The sequence below is a fragment of the Eufriesea mexicana genome, unplaced genomic scaffold (genome assembly GCF_001483705.2).
Source record: "Eufriesea mexicana isolate 0111107269 unplaced genomic scaffold, ASM148370v2 scaffold4545, whole genome shotgun sequence".
Classification (NCBI taxonomy): domain Eukaryota; kingdom Metazoa; phylum Arthropoda; class Insecta; order Hymenoptera; family Apidae; genus Eufriesea; species Eufriesea mexicana.
This window is the reverse complement of record NW_016912511.1, coordinates 96,119-120,520: the sequence shown is the minus strand read 5'-3', so window position 1 is coordinate 120,520 and position 24,402 is coordinate 96,119. Positions and strand designations below refer to the sequence as shown.

Sequence of the window (24,402 nt, the reverse complement as noted above, 5' to 3'; positions counted from 1 at the left end):
TACTGGGAATGTACACCAGGCGTGAGAATTTTGGAGGAAATGATATATTATATATATCTTTTCTCCACGCACTAACTGCTTTTGACTACTATTATAAAACTACTTATCGCAGAGTGAACAACAACATCATCCCGGATAGGTAGGTACTCGAAGGGAACAACTTAGTGGTAAACAAAGCAAGCTTTGTATACACCTAAACACAATTCGTGAGGGAGTTGAAGATGTAAGGAGGAGAGTTAATTAGGAAACTCGTGAAAATACATTTCCCGCCGGTGCACCCATCCTAAACATGGACTTCGACGAGCGATGCTTAACCTGCAATAACAACACCTGATTGATGGCAAATACTACTCGATATCCTGGTACTCCAAGCAACTATTGTTTAAGTAGATACATAACTACGAACAATACCATAGTCTCTGACCAATATCATTTAGCTTCATGATATCCACTAGTCACTTCAAAAATTGCAGCATCAGCCCACTCTGACATTTTAAAAAAGGATGAATTAATTAACGATTCGAATAAAGCAAATTGCAAATAAACCACAGTAATCACTAATAAACAGTATATTATTAATATACAGGGTGGACCATTCAACGTGAATACATTAATTATTTCCAATTCTTTATTTATTCGAGAATTAATAAAAAATTATTTTGTTTCATTTGATATGACATCAAAAAATCTCCGAAACAGCGAGACCTGATTCTGGTTAAATTAACTATGTAACAAAAGGCAGAAAAAGATCAACACACTGATAATAAAAACAATTAAAGTGATCATGTCTTCCAATTTTTTATTTATTAGAGAATTAATAAAAAATTATTTTTCTTCATTTGATAGGACATCGAAAAATCTCCAAAACAGCGGGACCTGATTTTGGTTAAATTAACTATGTAACAAAAGGCAGAAAAAGCTCAATTCATTAATAATAAAAACAATCAAAGTGATCATGTCGAGTGGTCCATCCTGTACATTTATTATTTCTTATTAATTATAGTTTATTAGTAATTACTATGCTTTATTTGTTATTTATCAATTGCAACGATCTATTAATAATTTCTAATCGTTAACTAATTAATTTCTTTTTTTAAAAATCATAGTATGATATTGCATATGATGTTGCAACTTTTGGAGTGATTAGTGGACGTGTATACAAATTTTTCATCAAAAACGAATAAAGGAGAGAGAGAAAGAGAGAGAGAAAGGAATTGAAAAGCTCAATTAAGTATCCACAAAGTACATCTGATATTTAGTTTCCTAACAGTGTAGTATGGCGTACACGACCCTAGGTGTCATTGCAGTAGTTAGGTTTCGCTACTTGATGCTTTAATTTAGGATCTTGTTATATCGTACGTAGCGCTATACGTCGCTACGTTCCGCTTTTCCGCTTAGCGGATCGCGCGGATCCTCCGTACTGGTAATCGATTTTACCCGCTGGATCTATCACGATTCAGCCACGCGAGAATTCGCAAGCCTCATGGGAGTCGTTCGGGCAAACTTCCTATACCGACGCTCACGCCGACCTGATTGTGTTTTCGTTGCGTTGCGAAGCGATAAACCAGCTTTACTGAGCACCAGGCGACGTACCAGATGCTGAGAAACGGTGGATGCTGGTCTAGCGTAGGATTTTGCGGTGTTTGTTCGTTTAGACGACAGCGATGCTTGTTAGCTGACGTTTTGGGATTTATTGCGGACTATTCTGCTGGATGTTGTCACTATTTGAATCGAGTGCATGCGGATTGGATAGCGCGCAGCTATTTTTGATTGCAAAGTGCCTTTCGATATTCAGAACTTGGCTGCATCGATATATTTTTGAATTTATCCATTTCATTTCCCTAGTCACAAACGCGTTGATCCAATTTCAGATTATCAAACATGAATATTCGATTTGGCTAATTGCGATATCGATAGTCGAGTTTGAAAACCCAAAGCCACAGAATAAAATCCGGGTAGCTAAATTCAGGTTTAAAATCTAGGGAGCTAAACCCGTGGAATCGATATGTAAAGATTGAAATCTACAAACTCTAATTTAGTAATAAAACTATTATCGTATAGATCTAAAAACTTGAGATTGAAGATCGGAATCTAGGGATTCGAGTCTAGGTGGAAACAAAGCTGTAGAATCGAAAGCTGGGAATGTACGTTTATGAACTGCAATCTAGGTCTCCGAGTCTAACCACATGTGTAGGAAACCAAGATCAGGAATCTTATCACCACTTAGCAACTAATTGCAAGGATTCGATGTTAAAGCCTGAAACCTGAAGATTCGAGTCCACGAAACACAGCTCAGCGATCCAATTCTAGGAATTCGCGTTTGAGGACTGAAATCTAGGTCTCTAAGCCTGACAATGCGTGCAGAGAAACAATCTGGGAAATCTAGGTCCCCCAGTCTCAGGATTTCATGGTAAAGACCGAAATCTAGAGATTCGTGTCTGGATGAGGAAAAAATAGGATCTACGAACCGAAGTTTAAAGGCCAAAGTCCTGAAATCCATATCTGAAATCGAGATCCATGTGTCCCAGTTTTGGAGACTGAGTCTAGGTTCCAAGATTGGCAATCCCATGTCTGCAGACCTGGGTCCAGAGACCATAACTTCTAGTTTGCTGTCCAATACGAGCAAAAAGGATCTCGAAGCATTAGAAATCGTAAGACCGGTGACCTAAATGTTTGCTAACGTGACTTTGAACTTCCAGCAGCACGGGAAAACCATTTTCTGCGTCAGTGGGTTAGGTACACTCGCGTGGGTACAGGAAAGTATTTCAGGATACGAAGCTATTCCGCGTCACAATAAACAGCTCTCGGGATGATAGATCAGTCGTGGCGGTCTTTTATTGTAGCCGTCCAATTTCTCTGACCTAAGTCTCCTATATCTCTTCCTATGGAGCTACTCAAAGAGGCACATTCACCGGATGCATAAAGGCTACGTGGGAAAAGCACCGGTATCACTGCTACCAGCAGCACTCTTGAGAAATAACTCTGCTTGCCACTTCTTTCACGAGACTCAATGGACAAAGTTGTTTCAGTGCAACGTGTTGAACATGGAAGTCCTTGTATCAGCGGACTTCCGGGATAATACATTGTAACAATGAACCACTACCGCATTATAAATCTCGAAACTGTGTACGTTCATCATCCTATGGGTTACTGAATTTTCTATTCACTTCGGATATTTTCTGCAGCGTGTCTGATATAAAATAATTTGAAAAATATCGAAGATTTTCAGTTTTGTATATGCAAAATAACGTCTCGGGCTAGGAGGGATTACAATGTTTACAGGATGGAACGTAGTTCTATACCACATGCAGGATTACTTCGTGGTATACTGTATGCATATATTATAAATTAATTTTGAAGGCAAAACAAGGTAGAATAAGTAGAATAAAGTGTAATTTTGTATCTGAAAGTGTCAAATAATTTGAGTTTGGAACACGTTAAATGTAAAATACATTATTTCGAGAAATTTGAGGAGAAGTGTCATAGTTGTATGGCAATAAAAATTATTATTAACGAGAGGAGAAAGGAAGATGAGTTTACTTCTCTTCGTTCGATTATAATTTTGAATTTAATTTCTGAATAAAATATGTTACAATGTAATTTGAAATAGAACGTAACAGGAAGTAATTCTATGTGAAAAAATAAGTCGAAAATATAGGGAACAAAATTTTTATTTTGGAAAGCTTTCATGAAAGCTCCATTCTCGAGAAAATTAGGTTTAACTATTTGTTGGTGCAGGTGCATTTAATTACATTTCAACTTAATGACTGTCACTGTAGATTATCTCTAGTTGGGTTCACGTTATTATATTAAATAATTAAATTCACTCGAAATTAAGAATTAATTTTATTATTCAAAAAATTATTCAAAATATTTCTCTCTCTACCAAATACACAATAATAATTATGGCCTCTTTCATCAAAACTGAGCCCCACAAATATTTGAAGCAATTTTCTCAAAAAGGAGTCTTCTATTAGAAAAAAAATTATTTTATTTCATTTTTGACTTTCTTTTTGGAAAAAATCATTTCGTTATATATATCGAATAATTCCATCGATTGTAGGACACCCTGTATATTGTAAATCATACGTCATAGACTATATCGTTAGTTTTGACAATTTGGAGTACACACAGGTCACCCCGAAGGTCATCAAAATAGTGTCCAACCTGTGTTAATAAATCTAGCTCGAAGAGAAGACAATGTCTGACACGTTGGCCTCGACACGTACCATTCGAAATATTCCACGTTTCTAGTTTCCTCGATGCCAGTCCGAAGGCCATTAAGCCAGCGTTACTAAAATTTGCCTATACGATCGCCCACCTGGGCCCGGGTCTAACCTACAAAAGATCCACTTTCCAACGCGGCACAAAGTTAGATGGCGCGGCGAACTTCCCGCTGCCATAGTTCATCGCTGGAATAGAAACTGGTTCCCTGGCTAGCATGTCCACATTAACCGTCCCGACGATGCAAATTCTACCTTTCTAGTCATACGGCCGGTGATATCGGAAACTCGATAGTATGCTAATAGAAGCCCAGTCCGGCGAACTGCAGCTGCACGTACAAAGGATCTAGACCTGAAATCCTGGCACTGAGGCAAGGAGTTAACGGTTTTCAGTTCAAGTGCCTGAAAATTCCAGTGAAAAGTCTTCGTGATCCCTACAGTTACCTAGACACTTCCTTTATCTGTTATATATTCTGCTTTTAACATCTTAGAATATTTGTCTCGTTTAATACGACTCTTTAATACTTCGTGCCTTCTATCGGCTAGAAAAATTGTGGTATAATAATTTCTGGAATCGAGTACTTCTGCAATAGATCAGGTGTCTTTACTGAGGTTACAATGAAGATGAGAAAACTCAGGATTCAACAGATAAAATCAGATAAAATCAGAATTGGCATAAGAGATATCAGCCTAAGTATGCTAATGACAGCTCAACTGTTACCTGACAGACCAAGCTTCAGAGTTGACTAGATGTACTCCATTCTTATCATCAAAAATGACCCAAAGATCTGCGAAGAGTGTAATAGACACAGGTCCATCAAACACATTTTTGCTACCTATCTCAGGAGTATGACCTGGAAATGAATCAGCATGATCTATCAAATTCGTTGAACGTGTTCCAGAAAAAGGTATCTGAAAAATGATACTTGCTTACCTGAAAGTGTAAGAGTTTGGACTTGATATGATTTGACTGAATCTCACGAATCTCCAAGAATGCAGAGGGTCACAAAAATCATTAAGGTCGTCCTGACTGTCGTCTTCAGTCACGTTATATTCTGTATTCCTCCGTCTCCAGTCAGGATGACGTCTTCGCGTAGCAAGATTTGTCCAAGACTCGTTGGCGATATCTTCGAGATATAGGGGTCAAGTCTAGGTCGACGACGACCTCTTTTTTACCAGAACTTGGGAGGTTAGCACATCTGCAGAACACATTGCGACTTTCCCAAACTTTCTCTGTTAGCTGGCCAGCAAAAACACTGGCTATCCCCAAGCCTGCCTAGTTTAGGCCAAAATTAGGGCAGATAAGTTCTGAATTGCATCACGTGATATAGCTACAGTAATACTATAATGTACTACAATATAGCTATAGTAAGTGCTTCACTGACAGATCTCGTAATTAATAAGTTGGCGTGGTACATATGATATTAAATTTCCAATGAAAGAAAAATCCTGTGCCTAGTTTGGTCTACATCCCACCAGGTCGTGGATTTTTCTATAGGATTCATAATTGTGTTGTAGGTAGCCTAAATAGTTTAAGCTCTCTCTCCACGAATACGTCGAGCCAATTGAATACCCTTTGACATGATTGTAACGCACTTAGCATGAATAGCTCGCAAGTTGTGTCTTCGAAAAGACCAGCTAGATACACTTCGCTAGCTTCTTGCAGAGTCATGACTAGCTGAACTTTGGAACCTCAAAACGGTCTTGAAATCTCGCGCAATTTCACGAACTGGTCTTTGGAATGGCAATTTTCGGATGAGAAGTTCGGTACTCTTCTGGTATCGTCGAATTTCACGGAGAGTGAGGGTTCCTGGCCTATAACCATGAGCTTTCGATCCCCTTCACCCTATTTGATGTCAATTGTGGTATCTTCTGTGTTACGTGACAAGTTTTGGTCGTGTAGCGCTGGAAAGGACGAAAGGAAAAGGAAGGGATGCGTTTCATCCTGGATTATGCTAGTGTCATCACTAGTGTCATCATAACATCAGTAACGACACCTAGCTGACCCCTGCCTTAGACTGGGATACTATTGGAAGGCTTGGACTTTGTATATATGGGAATCAAAGGGTTCAAGGCACTTGCGAGAAACTTAGGTCCTCCTGGATTCCCTCTGGTGGTGAGTGCATGAACGATACTCACCACGCCTCTGACCACCTCTTCCTCTATTACAAAGTTTGCTCGCTGACCAAGTCATCCCGATTCCTATCTCCAAGACACCCGACCAAGAGTCAGTCAATCGAAAATATACATCGTACACAAATTCCCTGGATTCGGTTTCGTGATGGCTCCATGTCGAACGCGTGACGTCAACCTGTCAGAACTAGCTACTCGCAACAGCCACTCCCTGTCAACAATCCTCGCAACCCCATTCTGTGACACTGTCTACATTTTGCACGTCGTTGCATGTCCCATGTCAACTACGTTCGTCGTAAAATCAAGTTGATTACAATTCAAGAGATCGTTCAACAAAAAGTAACGTCGTGAGCCGCCATTTTCTCACTAGGTAATACCCATGTGCAGCTCTCGGCGGTCAGCAAACTCTTTGAGGTCTGAAACGAGTATGATAGTCGTCCTAAGACTCTGGTAATAGGAATGTTACTCGGTTGGCTTCGTAGCTTTAATGAGTTCCTTTGATGTAACGCGACTGGCTGAAGGCCGGCCGCATTAAACCGGTTTACTGTCGTGTAGCGCGAGATGCGTCTCTCCCATGATGCTGTAACGAGAGAGATGCGATACCATGGAGGACCGCGTCGGATAGATTAACCCTTCGCAAATGCCGAGGTTTCTCGTGGTCATCGCGAAAGGTCTATTTGACTACGCGAACACTATAGGAAGGACTTCGGACTCGTTTCTCGGCACCTGATGTGTCTGAATGCACTTGGATTAGCGCGACAACTCCGAAGAGCTTCCTTCTTTTTGGCTGGCTACCGACATCTCGCTGCCTTTCCTGGCCCAAACTTAATCCAGGCTTAACCGGAACCTAATCTTCATTCTCCCTGTGACTTCTTTGCTTTGGATAACCTGGATTCGTCGATTCTCTTGCGCGTTTGAACCCAGTCCTATCCTGATCCGAGTCTGACTCGAACCTGACTCGAATCAACTGTGAAGTGCCTTGCGTCTCGTTAGCTTGATTTCTCTAGTCTGATTTTCGATCTAAATCTGACTTATGTTATTAGTAATGAAGCTTGGAGTTAGACCTGGTCTAACATCCCTTGTGTGACCAAAATCCTTTGACTATTAGGTTGTTTCCTCGTTGAAACTCGATGCAAGCCTAAACCAAATCTAGCCTAAGTCTAACTTGATGGGTTACTTCACTTTGATGGGTTTAGTTTCATATGCTGTGACTTAGAGCTAACTCAAGTCTGATTCAAACGTTTTTTAGTTCAAATTTAATCTATAGTCTCTGCGTGCAGTTGATTATTTGACTAGCTAGAATGTGTCAGTATTTACTTGAAATAGATGCTTCGAGTTGTGTTATTTAAATTGTCTTTTCTAATGAGTCGGACGATTTAACAAGTTTTGATTCAATTTCCTTCTGAAATTTTATAGAGCACTATAGGGATCAAGATGGAGGATGCTTTTGGTGAAGTACTGAAGCGAAGTTGCTTATAGCAAATCTTCGACAAGACTTTATTCTATGATTATAACTGTGATCAAGATGGAGGATGCTTTTGGTGAAGTACTGAAGCGAAGTTGCTTATAGCAAATCTTCGACGAGACTTTATTCTATGATTATAACTGTAACTCGACTAACTAACTCTTAACTAGATCTTAACTGACAACTGACAACTATGGAAGTCCAAGTGACGATCTTAACAACTTAACAACTGACTTAGCAACTCATCCACAACTCTCAGCTAACTGCCTTACTGACTCTTCCAACTATGACACTAACTCTATCTTCCAGAACGGGTCTTTTTAAAGTAAGTTCGTCTAGAAGACTAAACGCCTTCCCAGAAGGAGGAGAGACTCCCTCCATGCCAAGGTTAAGGTTGGTGGAGACTCCTCCTTCCAGGTTAGGCCCTCTAAAGGGTCACCCTCGCGTGGCCTGGTCCCGATCTCCTATAGCCTATCTGATAGCCAGATCCTAAGTGCAAAAGCCTAATAGCATTAGCTTAAATTAGGCTTATGAACGACGCCTCGTGTCCAGTGACCCAAGGCAATATAGAGATCTAACTAGAATGCACAATAAACAAATAAATACCGAGACATGTATTGCTCAGCACTTAGAATTTGGCTACTAAAAAACCATAACGGGTCTTTTAGTGCTTAATTCTACGTCCATGTCTCTAAAAATAACACACAATGCCTTCGAATTTTATGCAATTTGGATAGTCAAGGTTGTCAAGGGTTACTGACAACCTAATTCAATATTTAAAATAGTGTAATAAGTGTATACCAAGTATATTTTGCTCATAAGATACGTAAACAGTTAGCAGAAGTCAGAAGAAACTTTGCTGGATGTTTATTTTTCTCTTTGCAGCTTCCGGCTGACTTATACTAGACTGCACTACTTAAACCGAAGATTTCGCAATATTCCGAAGGTTAAAGCCGGATTTGCGTCACGGTCTGTGAAAGTCCGGTTGGTCTACCGGCTGGCCACTGTATTTCGTGGTACACTTAACGTTCTTCTTCTCAGGAAGCTAACGATCCGCTCGATCAGGCATTAGAGTTGGCGAGCAATTAAATAGCGGGCTTAATGGAACAACGTCGCCGAAACTGACCCTTCGTTGACGATCAAAGTGGTAATGAGACCGCACACGCGGCGTGTCCGTGGCCCATTAGCGTAACAAGTCGCCATAGTTGTGACGGTTACTATCCCGGAAATTATTACACGATGGCCGAATCACGTAGACAATTGTGCCTTGGCCATCTGCGAATGCGAACGCGTGCCAAACCGAGTGGAATTTGCTCTTGAAAATCCTGGCTCACCGTGTCGCGTCAGCAGCGCCATGCACCTCCTGCGGCCAACGGATGCAACATTGTTGCATGCATTATTCATTGGCCACCCTATACGTGGCTCGAGACTTAGCGGGCTCGTTGCGCTCCCTAGAGTGAATAAAAGATGCTTAATCGTATGTGGTTCTGCGAATCAACTCTGTTGGAATAAACAACGAGCTTCCTGACAGCGCCATGTATCACTTGAGCTCACTGGTTTGAAAACTGGTTCGATATTAATCGATAGTGTAGACACGGATTTGGTGGTGGTATATATATTTATGTAGGATCGTAATTTGCTTGACTGACTAAAGATAGTATTATTGGCTTCTTAATTGCATAAAATAAGCTTATACTACAATTGCTGTAATATATACTATAATAATACTATATATTTGTACTATATAAGAACGACTGGTATGAAACAAGAGAGACTCGCTATGGGTGGGTTAACCAAAAATAGTACTATTGGCTTCTTAATTGAATAAAATAAGCTTATACTATACTTACTATACTATATACTTATACTATTTAAGAATGCCGGTTAGTATATAAGAATGGCGGCTATGAAACAAGAGAAATTTGCTATGGGTGGGTTGACCAAAAATAGTACTATTGGCTTCTTAGTTGAATAAAATAAGCTTATACTATACTCACTATACTATATATTATAATAATACTATATATTTATACTATAGAAGAATGACGGCTATGAAACAAGAGAGATTCGCTATGGGTAGGTTGACCAAAAATAGTATTATTGGCTTTTTAATTGAATAAAATAAGCTTATACTATACTTACTGTACTATATACTATAATAATACTATATACTTATACTATATAAGAATGACGGCTGTGAAACAAGAGGGATTCGCTATGGGTGGGTTGGTCAAAAATAGTATTATTGGCTTCTTAATCGAATAAAATGAGCTTATACTATACTTACTATACTATATACTATAATAATACTATATGTTTATACTATATACCAATGGCGGCTATGAAATAAAAGAGATTCGCTATTGGCACGCTCTTCTGATCTTTCTTAGACTGACTTGGACTTCTTACATACTCTCTGACTGACACACTGACCAACACACTCTGACTCTTTGCGCCCTTGCACCCTTATTTAAACGCTCTCTTTCCAAACACAGGCTTTCCCTCTCAATCATTCGACATAATCACAGACATCCCGACAAAAGGATTTGGCGCTATCGTTTGATCTTTCGCGTTACCGTTTGTTCTTTCACCCCGAAGTGAAGTCGGACCCGATGCCACCGTTCGCTGTCCCTCGCTTTTCGAGAAGCCATCAAACGTTTCCATGCACTCCCTTAGAAGTAAGACCGCCATAAGACACCCATTCGCCCCGCTACTACTCTTAGAACTCTGTTAGTGTCCTTAATCGCTCGCCATCCCACGAGATCAATATTAATTAATACGTAAAATATTATTTTAATTTAACGTAACTATGTGAGGGGTATCGAAATAAAATTCACCCATTCGCCCCGCTACTACTCTTAGAACTCTGTTAGTGTCCTTAATCGCTCGCCATCCCACAAGATCAATATTAATTAATACGTAAAATATTATTTTAATTTAACGTAACTATGTGAGGAGTATCGAAATAAAATAATTCTATGTGTTAATTATTATATTTTTAATTTTTATTTACTGTTATAAAAAATATCGTCTTTCTATGAACTCTTACTCCTCTTTAGCCAAAAATCGTCGAGTGCAAGGGGTTGTTTGGAAATAAAGATCTTTTAAGAAGATAACTTTTGCACAATGTTTTCGAATTATCTGAAATCATAATTCTTTATCTAGAGTGGCGGTAATAATAACGATCTGCTTGTTATCTGAATAATGTTTTAGGGGGAAACCCTATTCGGTATGGAATTAATTTGTTAAATGGGTTATTTCGTAGCCAGGAATCAACTGAGACACCGAATTATGTTGTTAACTTGGTCATTTCTTAGCAGAAAATTCTTTTAGGCACGGAATTGAGTTATTAAGTGGCTCGTTTCTTAGTCAGGAATTCTTTCAGGCGGATTTACGCTGCTAAATGGGTTACTTCTCAGCTGAGAACTCCTTACATTATTTATGCAAAATAATTAAACCTAATTAGGCTGATCACAGTTCCGTCGAAAGGGAAAGTACCTGTAGTTACAAAAGTGATTTCATTGTGAGTCAAAAATCTGAAAGAAATAATTTTACCAATTATTTCGTGTTGCATTCGTGCAGAGTACAATGAAGTAAAATCAACTTTATCGAAACAGTAAGCAGTTAAATCGTTGTATCGAGTTCGTAGCTTCGTTGCAATTAGTTTTTAAATTTATAATTTATTTGAAGTACCAAGCTTTTAATCTTTCCAAATAAAACTTACATGACTTAGGCTACCTTTATAATTGCAAGCACACGTATATACGTAATATTCCACGTTTTTAATATAAATATACAAGTGTCCACAGAGGCAAAGATGTTTGTAGAAATAATTTATTAAATCCATAATAAATGTTCTCTGTATGACATTAATGACATAAATTTTGAAAAATTTCAATTAATTACTCGATATAAATTTATATCACTATAAAATAATGATAAAGGAAATTTATTCTGGACAGATTAATTTTAATTCCAGCAAATAAGTATGTTTTTAATAGAAATATATCCACAGGGGCACAGAATGTTTCCAAAAATAATTTATTAAATCCAGAATAAAGATAATCCATATGAAATAAACGGGTTAAAAGTTTTTAATTATAATAGTTATTCGGTATTAATTTATATTACTACAAGATAATAATAAAGGAAAAATTATTCGTGACAGATTAATTTTAATTCCAGTAAATAAGCGTCACACGACACGATTATAATATAAACACGATGATGCGGAGAAATATCGTCCTCTGAGGAAATAAATTACCTTCAAAGCCTTCTTACTAACATGCAGACTAACCGACTGCGTAATAACATCATTGCAAATCCCTTTAGCCATAATTTAAATTCAGCTGGAAATAACACACGTGGGATATCCCATGGTGAATAACCAAATATCAAGGTGCATTTACGCGATAATGTATACTCTCGGAGGAAATATCGCGATAAATATCTTAGCAGAGGCTGTCGATCAAGAAATTTGTCGTAAAGAGGTTCCGCAAGAACTAGTAGCACGAGCTAGTACATAGTCAGACCTACGTTCCAGGCAGCCTTAACTCGACCATGTTTCTGGCAGTGAAATATATTTACACTGACAGGAGTCGAATCGATACTCCTAATAACATTCGCCATCGTTAAAATCTCAAAACAATTTCTCTCTCTCTCTCTCTCTCTCTCTCTTTCTCTCTGTCTCTCTCTCTGTCTCTCTCTCCGTCTTCCTCTCTCTCTCCCTCTATCTATCTATCTGTCTGTCTGTATGTCTATCTGTCTGTATTTCTACCTCTCTCTCTTTCTTCCTTCTCCCTCTCTCTATCTTTCTTCTCTCGCTCCCTTTCTCTCTTTTCTCTCTCTTCTCTCTCTCTCTCTCCTCTCTCTCTCTTCTTTCTCTCTCTTCTTTCTCTCTCTCTCTCTCCCCCTTTCCCTCTGCCTATCTATCTATCTGTCTGTCTGTCTGTATGTCTGTCTCTCTCTCTCTTCTCTCCCTCTCTCTCTCTCTCTCCCTCTCTCTCTCTCTCTTCCTAAAGGGGATGAAAAAATATCTTCGTCTTTGTCACTCTTTTAGCATACAAACTCCCAGTGGCACGAAATAATTAAACGGAATCCCCTGATAGAATCTTAACCAGGCGGATTTTTGCTACTGGAGAGTTTAAGTGAATACCGAGGCAGTATCCAAGGAATTTGTTAATTTGCAGTCAGCCGGTTTCCTTCCACCTTTCGAGAGTTTAATCTAATTACAGAACAGGGAGTAAGATAAATGCAGATCCGCGGTAAACCCGCAAAAACGTAATCTCGCGAGCCCGTGCCAGGCGAATCCGCGCCGGGAAGACTTCAGTTTGTACGTGGGAAGAAAATTACTCTGCCAGGCCGGGTCTCGCGTCAGAAACGCCTCCGCGGATTGGCCGGCTCGCGTTCGGTTAATGAATGTCGGCTGCTCTCCGATAGGCCAACCGGTCACGGACCCCGTCACGAGGGAATAAAACAACGACGAGGACGGACAGGTGTCGAAGGGAAACTTTCCCTGACCGACTTGCCAGCCCGAGCTTTTGTAGTTCTTTAATTCCCTGCCGAATTCTTTGCCACGAAAAACGCCACGGTATAAGAGGAATAATGAAAGTTCATTATACACTGGAAGGTTAATTATACTCGAATTTATGCGAATCGACAGGAAAAAGTTCGAAAAAATTCCGAAAAATTTTCTAGCCCCTGAGAAACAGTAGTATTGGACGACGTGTGGTCAGACATGTGTGAAATCATTGGGCATGTATGGTAAACGATATTTGGGTCGAGTATAAAAATTGTTCTGGGTGTTTGACGAGTGCTGGTGAGTTTATTGGAGCATAAATATATCCTGAATTAATTACAAGTAGTTATTCTCAATAACAATGTTAGCTAATGTTCGATTAAAATTAGAAATACCCCTGAATTATATGAAAGAATATTAGTCAGGTAATTACAGACTCGAAATATTGAAAAAGTATTCCAATTACTGGGAATAAATTTGATAAGTATATTTGAAGACATATGGCAATTAGAAAATTAAATATATTCCTAATTAACTGCCAGTGGTTATTGTCAATATATGCATGGGCGGAAATAGGAATACTTCTCAGTGACAGGCAGTTGTATCTAGTCACTTTTGCCCAAACAAATAGCTCGCTACGATGTATGCATTTGTCTCATTAACTTCCAGTAGTGATGGTCGATGTGTCTACTATCAAACGTGTAATTAGAACGGGAAGGTACTTAGATCCCAGGGTAGAAATACTTATTAATGGAAATCAGTTGTTTGGTAACATATCTGCAGGCAAATAGACGACGAAAATTTCGGTATAGCTGGAACTAATTAATTCTCAGTAGTATTGGTCAACGTGTGTATAGACAAATGATCCGCCAAAACTTGATCGCATCCGTAATTAAATCCCAGTAGCATTGATCTGTGTACACAGAAATGAATTCCTCATTAGTAAATAGAAATCCTTAATAATTGCTTAAAAATATTATTGGATAAAATACACTCGAAATAATTGTCTTAAAAAATTACCCATTCGTCATTATGTAATAAAAATCTTCGAAATGCTTGTTAGTACCTGGCAGTAGTATTACTCGATATATTCACAGGCACGTAGCTAGCAACAATCATAAAATACCCTTTATTGTCGATCAATAGTCATGATTTATATATATATTCAAACAGGTATCTAACCTTATCTAAAATCACTATGCACATACTCTATGACACATTCAACCTCGCATACACCATAGATATTAACAAGTATCCTCGTTTACAAGACTTTAGAAAAATAAATTTTGAAGAATAAAATACCAAAGTAGAAGAAACATTTTTATATTATTCTTGAATAAAGATTTATTATACAATTCCCGAGTAAAGATGTATTTTATAAAACAATACTTTATTTTACCATAATATTTTCATATTGTAATTATTCAGACAAGGTATATTATACAATATGACCTTTATGCCATAGTTCCTTAATCATGCTATACTGTGCAATAAATTTATTATACAGTTCCGCAGTCCATTTATATTAAACAATAATATCTTTATTTTATAATTCCTCTGTCAAAATATATTTCACAATAACATTTTATTATACAACAAATTTATGATACAATGATGTTATATCACACCATAATATTTTATCATAAAATAAATTTATTACACAATTTATTGTTATATTTTAGAATAACATGCTATTGTGTAATAATACTTTACATAATATACAACAAATTTATGATACAATGATGTTATATCACACCATAGTATTTTATCATAAAATAAATTTGTTGCACAATAATGTTATATTCCAGAACAACATACTACTGTGCAATAATATATTACATAAGGAATTGATCACACAAGAATATTTTTATTATTTTATTATTAATACTTTTATTATATATTTCACAATAACATTTTATTATGCCACAAATTTATGATACAATGATGTTATATTCTAGAATAACATGCTATTGTGTAATAATACATTACATACGAAATTCACCACACAGGAATATATTTATTACGCAATAAAATTGAAACATATTTTCAAGAATAATGCTTTAAAATAAGATCTTTAGCCTGTGAATCACATCTCGCACTGCTTGAGAAGGTGCAGAGATGTACAGAATTTTTCACGAGTATGGAAAACGTTTAAACTTCTGAGGCTTGATGGCAGAGAGCCGAGGAATATGAACGCAGCTGGTCATAGATTCGCGAAAGTGGATCAGTTGCCGGAAAATTAAGAGAAGTGTCCTTTGGCGCGAGGCAAGAACACAGGGGAAATCATTAGCCAAAAGGGAGCCCTTGTCGAGCGGCTTAACTCCGCGAATGTTCTTCCTCGACTTTGTCGTTCAAGCACCGTCAAGGAGCCCCTCGTCACTTCCTCTTTTCTCTCCGTTTATTTCTCTTCCACCATTTTCCCGCGGCTTTCGTTTCGCCCTGCTGTTCCAATCCTCCGTTTAATGGGTCATAGAATAAACATATACGGGGTGATCCGTGTATCGGTCGCCGCGATATTTAAAATATGACACCAATAACTTCACGACAAAGTGTTTCCAACGAAAGTTTATTGATTTCCAATGGAGGACCGGTTATATCGTAGCAGTCGAACCATTCGCTGGTGTAAAAGCATTTAGAAGCATGTGTGAACGAAAAATGTAGGAAATAAGTAAAATATAGCGGAGATGTGAAACGAAAAATAAATTAGTATAAAATTCTTTTTCATTTTAGAAATTTATTTTTTCCACGATACGCAAAATTATGTTCTTTTCATACGATTGTTTTCGAAAATCTTCGTGATAACTGCGAAAAAGTGATACGAAATTACGTTGTCAGAAAATAAGGATTATTGGTGAGATGTATATCTTAATGATTTCTTGTTCGTCTTGTGAAATGATCGTATTTGGAACTCTGATAGGATTGTTTTTGAGTCAGGAAGTTAGGGGCATAAATTACGTTTACCCATAAATTCGACACTTTACGTATGAAAGCAGTATGAAACATGAAATATGTCCTTTCAGGTACAGATGATCCCGCTTCTTTATGGTAAAGAATAAATCTTCGAAATTTTAGCTAATTTCAATAAATTTTTGCCTGAAACACATTGTCGATAAATTATCGGAAGTAATTTAAATATCATGGCGACCGACACATAGTCCATTGTATAGTAAATAAATTACCCTACAGTATAGTAAATAAATCACCTTATTTTCGAGTTTATAACGGAGACCTGGATTCCTCAGGGAAATTCTACGAAAATAAATATCAATTATGAACTTTAAATGGAAATAGATATATGGAAGGAAATAATAAAAGTCGTGTTGTGTGTGTAATACATACCCATAAATATGACAATATCTATAAATGAAAATAAAAGTATTACAAATAATTAATTACAAATTAATTAATAATATTAGATAATATTTGTAATGAATTAATGAGAACAGGAAAATTTGAACAATAATATTTTCTTCTTCAAATTTGTCATTAGGAATTGAAAAATTATATTATCATATTTAAGGTATTCGATGAAAAATTATTTATACTACAGTATGTGTAAATAGTGTTATGAAAGGAATCTTACTTTTTTAATTGAGATATTAAGCGTCCTCATTGCACGAAAAATTTAAAAATTCTCTGTGCAACAGTTGTGAATAATTTCGTGGATGTTTTCTCGACTGGCGGAAAAAATATTCGTCCACGGAATCACCAAAAATTACGAAAACTTGGAATTTTTTAATTTCCGTTAGTGCCGCAATTTTCGTTTTCTGCTTTCACAATTTCATACTGGACTTCTGCTTCGTATGTTCCTTAAAACAATAATTTCCATATCACGTTACTAACTATATAACTGCATTAGATTATACAAATTGGTAACATTAAAACGTTACAGAAAATAAAATTACACAATGAATTATAATATAATATATCACTGATACGAAATTATTTCTAGAACGTCTCTATTTTTAAAAACAACCATGTATCGATATATCTATTAAACTTTTAAACCTCGAATAATTAAAAATAAAAGAAATAAAACCGTATATAGGTTCAAATAAAATATTCCAGGAATAAGAAATTCGCCTAAACTATTTTTCTTCGAGAAAACGTGTTTACCGGGTGGGAAGTAAAGAAACAGCAATAATCGAGGAGAATAATCGATCAAGAATCACAGTAACTGTTTGCAATAACTATGACATCCTGTGATAGAGTAGCTCGCTTTAATCAACAGCGCAATACACGAAGAATAAGTGTTGATGCCAATAGCGAGCGAAAAAGCAGCGACGTTTGGTGCTTCAAAAACTCGGGTTCCAATTGCATCGCAGAAAACAAGATCGAAATAACTCGAAATCGAGGAGAAAACAATCCTCGTGGAGCGATGTTCCCATGGTCGTTAGTCGAACAGCAAGAAGCGGCGCCGTGGGTCGATAAGAAAAGAGGAAAAGGCGGTGAAATATACGCGGCCATGTCCATTCCTTCCTTTCTTTTACGTTTCTCTCAGCCAGCAAACGTCCATAACGAAACGGCGCTTTTGCCCAACACGACGCGACCACTACGGGAAATTAAAAGTCGAAATGGAACGAGCTGCGAGTTGGATCCTGGTGAAAAACAGAAGAAAAAAGTAGAAGACCCCAAAGGTTCGACAGCAAACGTTAAATCAGCTCACGTGGATCGTCGTCCAACCATGTCGTGAGTCACCTAATCGTGTAAATACCACCAGTGACTATCGTAGAACGAGTTAGAGATGAAGGGATTTGCTGACAGAGGTAGATGTGCTTGCTGTCAAAGGGAATTCCTGAGCAACTGGTGCTATGCACGGTTCTGGAAAATTGATAACCGTGTCTTGGAACAGTCCTAAGAGGGAGTTCGTGAGGAGAAAAGATAGCTGTTAGATAGAAGGTGTTAAGTCAGTGCATGTAAAATACTGTACAACTTTGTTGTCAATGATATATCACCAACTTTTTATAGAATGTATTGGAAGAGGAGATACTTGCTGACAGAAGTGGATTGAGATAGCTGTCAGACAAGTGATGTTACAGACAGTTGCAGAAAATTATGAGTATCTCTTAGGATCAAGGTTACGTGGATGTGTTTGCTGTCAGAGATGACTGTCAGGCAAGTGACGTTACTGAAAGTCCTAGAAAATTAAGAGTATCTCTTAGAATTAGGGTTACAAGGTGTAATGGATAAGTGACGTTACTGAAAGTCCTAGAAAATTAAGAGTATCTCTTAGAATTAGGGTTACAAGGTGTCATTGGGGGATCTAATACGTTGAAACGTGTCACGTCAATTTCGAGAGACAGATAGAGTTTAGAAAGGGACCAACACGATACTGCTAACATTGCACATCTCCCGAGAAATAAACGAAGACAGACTTTGTATCAGGATAATGGAGTTGGAGTGGAAGAAGCTCTCTAAGCTTTGAAGCTTAGCTCGTGTAAGTCTGTAACGTTGCATTCTCTATGCAGCCTGACGCATTCGAAGAACTAACCAACCCTCTGGGATCTGATAGAGACCTGGTACTGCTTGAGCCACTCACTGATGAGTCACTATTAATTCTGACTGAGACTTCTCTTTGGACCTGGACCAAGTCTTTTAACTGACACTTGGAACGTTTCACTTCGTGTACACTAGTGGCTCCCGAGTGTTGACTGACGTAGGATTTTCTACTGAATCTGTGCTTCAGTGTATCTTATTTGCCTAATTGAACTGGTCTAATATAACCAGTTTAATGTAATTGAATTTTCGTATGACAATACTGGATAATACTATCTGAATTAAGACTTTTCATTTAGTTTGTTGTTAGGTGTACTGGGTCTAAGTAATTAGCCTAGACTGATGGGACTAAATCAAATATTTCGAAAATTAATGTAGGAATGCTAGGATTTGAGAGTAAATGCAAGGGAACACTTGAGCCTACCTAGCTGATGATGGACAATAAACAGCAGCCTAGGGTTCAGGCCTGGAGTGACATCTGGAGTGCACGTGAAAGAACGAGTGACCGTGTGCAAGGATCAGATGAGAGAGATATTTATGACTGTATCATAAATGGCTCTACATAAGGTACCGAGTTCAGGCATCAATGACGTTCAACTAACGACAGGCCCGTAGCACTGCGCGCGTATCAGCACATACTCTTAATGGCAGTTAAAAGGATTTTCACGACAAAAGTAAATCTTGTTAAGAATATAATGAACCGATGTAGATGAGATGCTCACAAAAGGGATCAAACGTGATCTGTGGCATATGAAGAACATTCAGCAACTTGTAATGGAAAAAGTCCGCTCGCGGATTATTCCGCTCACGGTGATAGGCGACAGTCGTGGCTCGCGGAATATTCCGCGCTCGGTGATAGACAACAGTCGTGACTCGCGGAATATTCCGCGCTTGGATGCAAATGGGTTAAGACGACAGGCATAAGGACCCAGATTGTTTAAACAACCACCACCACCGAAAGACGCTGGAGCTGTTACACATTCCAAATATTATTCGCAACCAATCAGTAGACAGACGAAGCTTATATAACCACCGTCAGAACAGTCACGAAGAGAGTTCTCCTAAAATACAGTCCACTTAACACTTCGAAGCTGGACACAACCTTCCTCAGAGAACCGTCCGTCACTAACCGTCGCCAACTAAAATCGACCTACTAGTAGTGACGATATACAGTGGGCTAATAACAGAAGCTGATTGAATTAAGATTCCTGGCACATTTTGTATTCAGCTGCGCTGAATTTGAATAATTTAACCGAACTGAACCGATGTAATTGCATTAGTGACTTCTGGAGGACCTTAAATTAAATGACTAATTTGATTGAAATTTTGGGGAAATGTTACGAAAGATGGTGGGGACCCGATGTAATATTTGAAGAAGATTCTTTGAATACTAGAATAGTTGGATGTGAGTTTATGAAATTTCAGATTGACGGTCCTCCATTAAAGGGATTAAACAAAGGAAAAAGCAAAAACTGTTATCGACACTATCGTTTCAAATGATATTGCTGAAAATAACCCATGACAAGTAACAAGAACGTTTCCAATTTGCAAAAGGTAAGCCAATTTACTGTTATCCATCGATTCGTTCAAATAAGAGAAACGATGGAAGTGGACCAATAGGAGCTGTATGATATATAGAAGCTCACGTAACTCGTTGGTGTGAATCGAGAAACAGAATGCATCACGGATATTAGAACTGCCAAACTAGTCGAAATTACTATTTTCCAATTATCGAAAATATGCAACTGCTTTTAACAAAACTTATATTATTTTCATCATGATTAACGATGAAATCGGACGAGGAATCAATGAAAATGGGAATAAATAACATTTATTATTTGATTATTTATTAGTTATTTTTCTAATCTACAGAATCTGAATTTATTTTCTACAAAGAGTACAATTATTATAATAATATATCACGAACATATAAATGGAACGAATAGTAGCACTGGTCCTGAGTTATGGAAAATTATCAGTTTTTTATCAGAGATTTTCAGTTATCAGAATATGATAGTATTCTTCAAATTTTGAATCATCTCATTCTCATTTTCTTGATCATTGCATAAAAAAATAGTTAGGTTAACAGATCATCATTTTTATCTATGTGAAGTACTGAAGTTAATTAATGGTTGATAAAAATGAGGGTAATTTCGAACACGTTTGAGACATTCTGAAAAGAGGTATCTGAAATTAAAATTTTGCTTGAAGATCATTGTTCTGTTAAAAGGAGAAATATGGAGTGTACATATTCGCTTCAAGTTAAGTTGCTTACCTAGTATATAATTATTAATAATATAATATAATTATTATATTGTATAATATTATATAATAAATCGCACGTCGTTCAATGATTTCTTCTGAATGAAATCTTGCAAAACCTGGGAATCTGAAAAGAAAATATATAAATCTGAAATGAAACGTATTAATAAAGGGAAAGAAGATAAAAACCATAGAACAAATAGTAGTCATAAAGATTAACCAAATGGAAAGAGTAATCCACTGATGAGACAGAAATATACCAGTAACGAAACATTCCAATTCACAAATATAAATAAATAGAAAGGAAGAAATAAAATCTGAAAAAGAAAAAATAATTAACACCGGAAAGAAAAATATAATTAGAACCTGTAACTTAACCTAGAAATTTATCTCATAATTATTTAGGACTAAACACACATCCTTGACCTGTAAAGAAAATATAATTTTGTCAATAGATTATTAATACATTACTATTTTGAATATCAAAATTGATTAATAATTCCGTTTGAGCATCACTGAATCAAGAAAAAGAAAAAAAGAAAATAGAACCTATCGTTTTCAGAGACTTTAACGTCAAAGGAAAATTAATTATTATATTACTCAATAGTAATATTTCAAGAAATTAATTATCAGAGTCCCAAACAGAAGATCAAACGAGAATTACCTGAAATTAAACTTTTCCTCAAGAGCCAGCGATGCAATGTTGCTCTAACGTTTCCCATCATATCGCCCGGATGATGAAATTTTCCACGTGTTTGAACAAGAGTAATGGACGTGCGTTATTCCACTCTTGACAATGTTCTTTTAACGCAAGGCAACCCGATACGTTAGAAGCTTCTAAAAATTGCACGCGGGAATTCATTATCAAAAAGGATTCCGTTTCAAAGGAAACCCTAAGCTGGCCGATGTAGTCGAAATGTCACTAAAGAGAGTAGCGCACACGTTATTCGATAAAACGCCAATTCTACCGAACTCTGTTCCCTTTGAATTTCCCTCGTATTTCGTCGCGAATTTTCTCGGCGACCCAACATCGAGACCCGTCCCCTGCCCTCGCAGGTAGAATCAAAGAGCATCGAAAAAGAAACGCCCTTGACCAAACACATTTGGCACTTCAGCGGACCCGACTGCTTTCCTACCTCGTTTCCTTTCCACCTGCCCCAACTCGCCCTAACTCGATCCACGGAAGTGGAAGTTCAGTTCGACCGTGAATCGTTGGAAAGTATCAATCTTCCCGAAATCCTCGCACTCGGTTCCCTGCACCGACCAATTAAAAAACAGGCGCATGAGTCTGGAGGAAGCACCAATCTCTCCGAAACCTACTCCATCCTTCGAACCTTCGAATCTCCTCTAACTGATTAAAAAAAAAGAAGGAAGAAATAAGAAGCAGAGGAAGAAGAAAAGGAGGAAAAAATCAGCTGGTCGTAGAGGGAGTACCAATCTCCCTGAAATAAAATCGATCTCTCCTAGAACTGATTGAAAGAAGAAGCCAGAGGAAGGGGGCGAGATGGGGAAGATTGAAAAACGATCACGATACTTGCATAGCGAGGGGTGGTCCGGGGGTAAAAATTAAAAAGGCGAAAGAAAAACGGCTCGCGTTACCGCTAATGAAATACAAGATCCGGCTCGCAGAGAACCAGCAGCGCGATTCAATCTGTCTTAGCAACCTTCCTCCCTTATTTCCCTGGAGGTTCGTTACAAAGGAGTACCTCGATCATGCTGCTGCACCCTCCCAATAAACGCAGCTACTCTATGCTCCTTAGCGAACACTTCCTCCTCCGTTTTTTCTCCTTTGCTCTCCCTTTTTCAACGCGAAGACCTGTCGCTTGTCGATAATTTCACCACACCTTTGACAGGGGAGGCTCCTTCTGCAGGAATATTCGCGAGGGTTTAATTGAGCGGCTCGAGAGGAGGGTGGAGGAAGGTAATGGGGTTTTTTGTTTGGAGAAATTAAGGACGGGGAAAATTATGAATTCGTAACTGAAGACTAGCTGAGTTTCATTTTATGGGAAATTATTCGAAGAGTGTTTAAAAAGTCAAGGCATTATTGCGTGTTAATGGAAGGGCTTTATTTACGCTTTTAACACTAGGTTTACGAACGCTATTTGTATACCTATTTCTAAGGACACCTGTCAAATTGACAGGTCAAGGAAACCACGTGCCTTCTTTTTAACGATTAGTTTAATTTAAAAATAATTATATATTATATTAACAGTCTTAATATAAGTTAACTAAATCTGTTACCATCGTATAATTGGAGCAACCCTTCCGTCAAATTGACGGGTTCCGTAAATCTAGTGTTAATAATGTAGGATGAAGAAAACTGGTTTCGAGACACCAAAAACTGGCAGAACGATAAGACAGAATAACACGAACACAGAACTCGTGAAACTAATTTAACTTAGGAAAACAATACGAAAATAACGCAACGAAAATACACAGGAACGCACTCTAATTTAACCCTCCTTCCAAAACCAAGCAACTCACGCTCGTGCCGTACTCACAATTAACCCATTAACTGTCAAATTTATTTTTTTGAAATTTTTGGCTGGATAAGTTATATATAATATATGCACAAAAGGTTGTGTAACAGTATAATTATATTCAAATTATGTTTTGGAGGAGGTACATATAAATATTTAACTCTTGTGCGCTGAAGACAGTAAAATCGGATTTCGGTATCCTACAATAGTAATGAAAATTTATTTATTTATTTAGGGGGGTACGGAAAGCACGGTGTCTCCTCTTGGGAAAGCTCTGTTCCGTGGTCTAGTCGCAAACGAACCGTTTCTTTCAGGGGCTAGCTCAAGCATTCGAGGTGGTCCACGAGTTATGGGATGCTGATTGTAAACACATAAACCAGGCCCCCATTGATTGGGGACCCTCGATGCCTCTAAAAGTGGAAATTCCTAAGCTTTACTTTTCCGTATACATTTCGGATGCGTTTCTATATATTATTCGCATGATCGCTTTATAATACCTCTATCGTTGAAAATTAATTCTGAGTATCTGTTTAATTGATTGGAGAGAAGTACTTCATTTTCCGTGGATTATTATACGTGTCATTACTGTACACTAATTGCTATTAAATTGGAATTATTTTGTATATTACTCATTTGATATTTGCGCAAGTATAGTTCTGAAAATGCTATTCACTGATGCGCAAAATTGTTGAATATTTTCTTCTCTACCGTGAAAATTTTAGATTTGTATTTTTGTTATTTATCCGAAATATTTTCGTATATTATTTTTATTATTATTATATATCATTGTTTGTAATTTTTCTTTCCGAGGAAATTATGGGTTCG

General features: G+C 37.5%; 1 protein-coding gene and 1 pseudogene across 1 annotated transcript in view; one reads left to right on the top strand and one right to left on the bottom strand.

Annotated features, from left to right (window-relative positions):
- The window catches only part of LOC108551553 (probable G-protein coupled receptor 158), a 254,840-nt gene that overhangs the window by 167,911 nt on the left and 62,527 nt on the right, over positions 1-24,402 (top strand). The window lies entirely within an intron of this gene.
- Positions 5,756-6,417, bottom strand: LOC108551550 (histone H3.3-like; annotated as a pseudogene).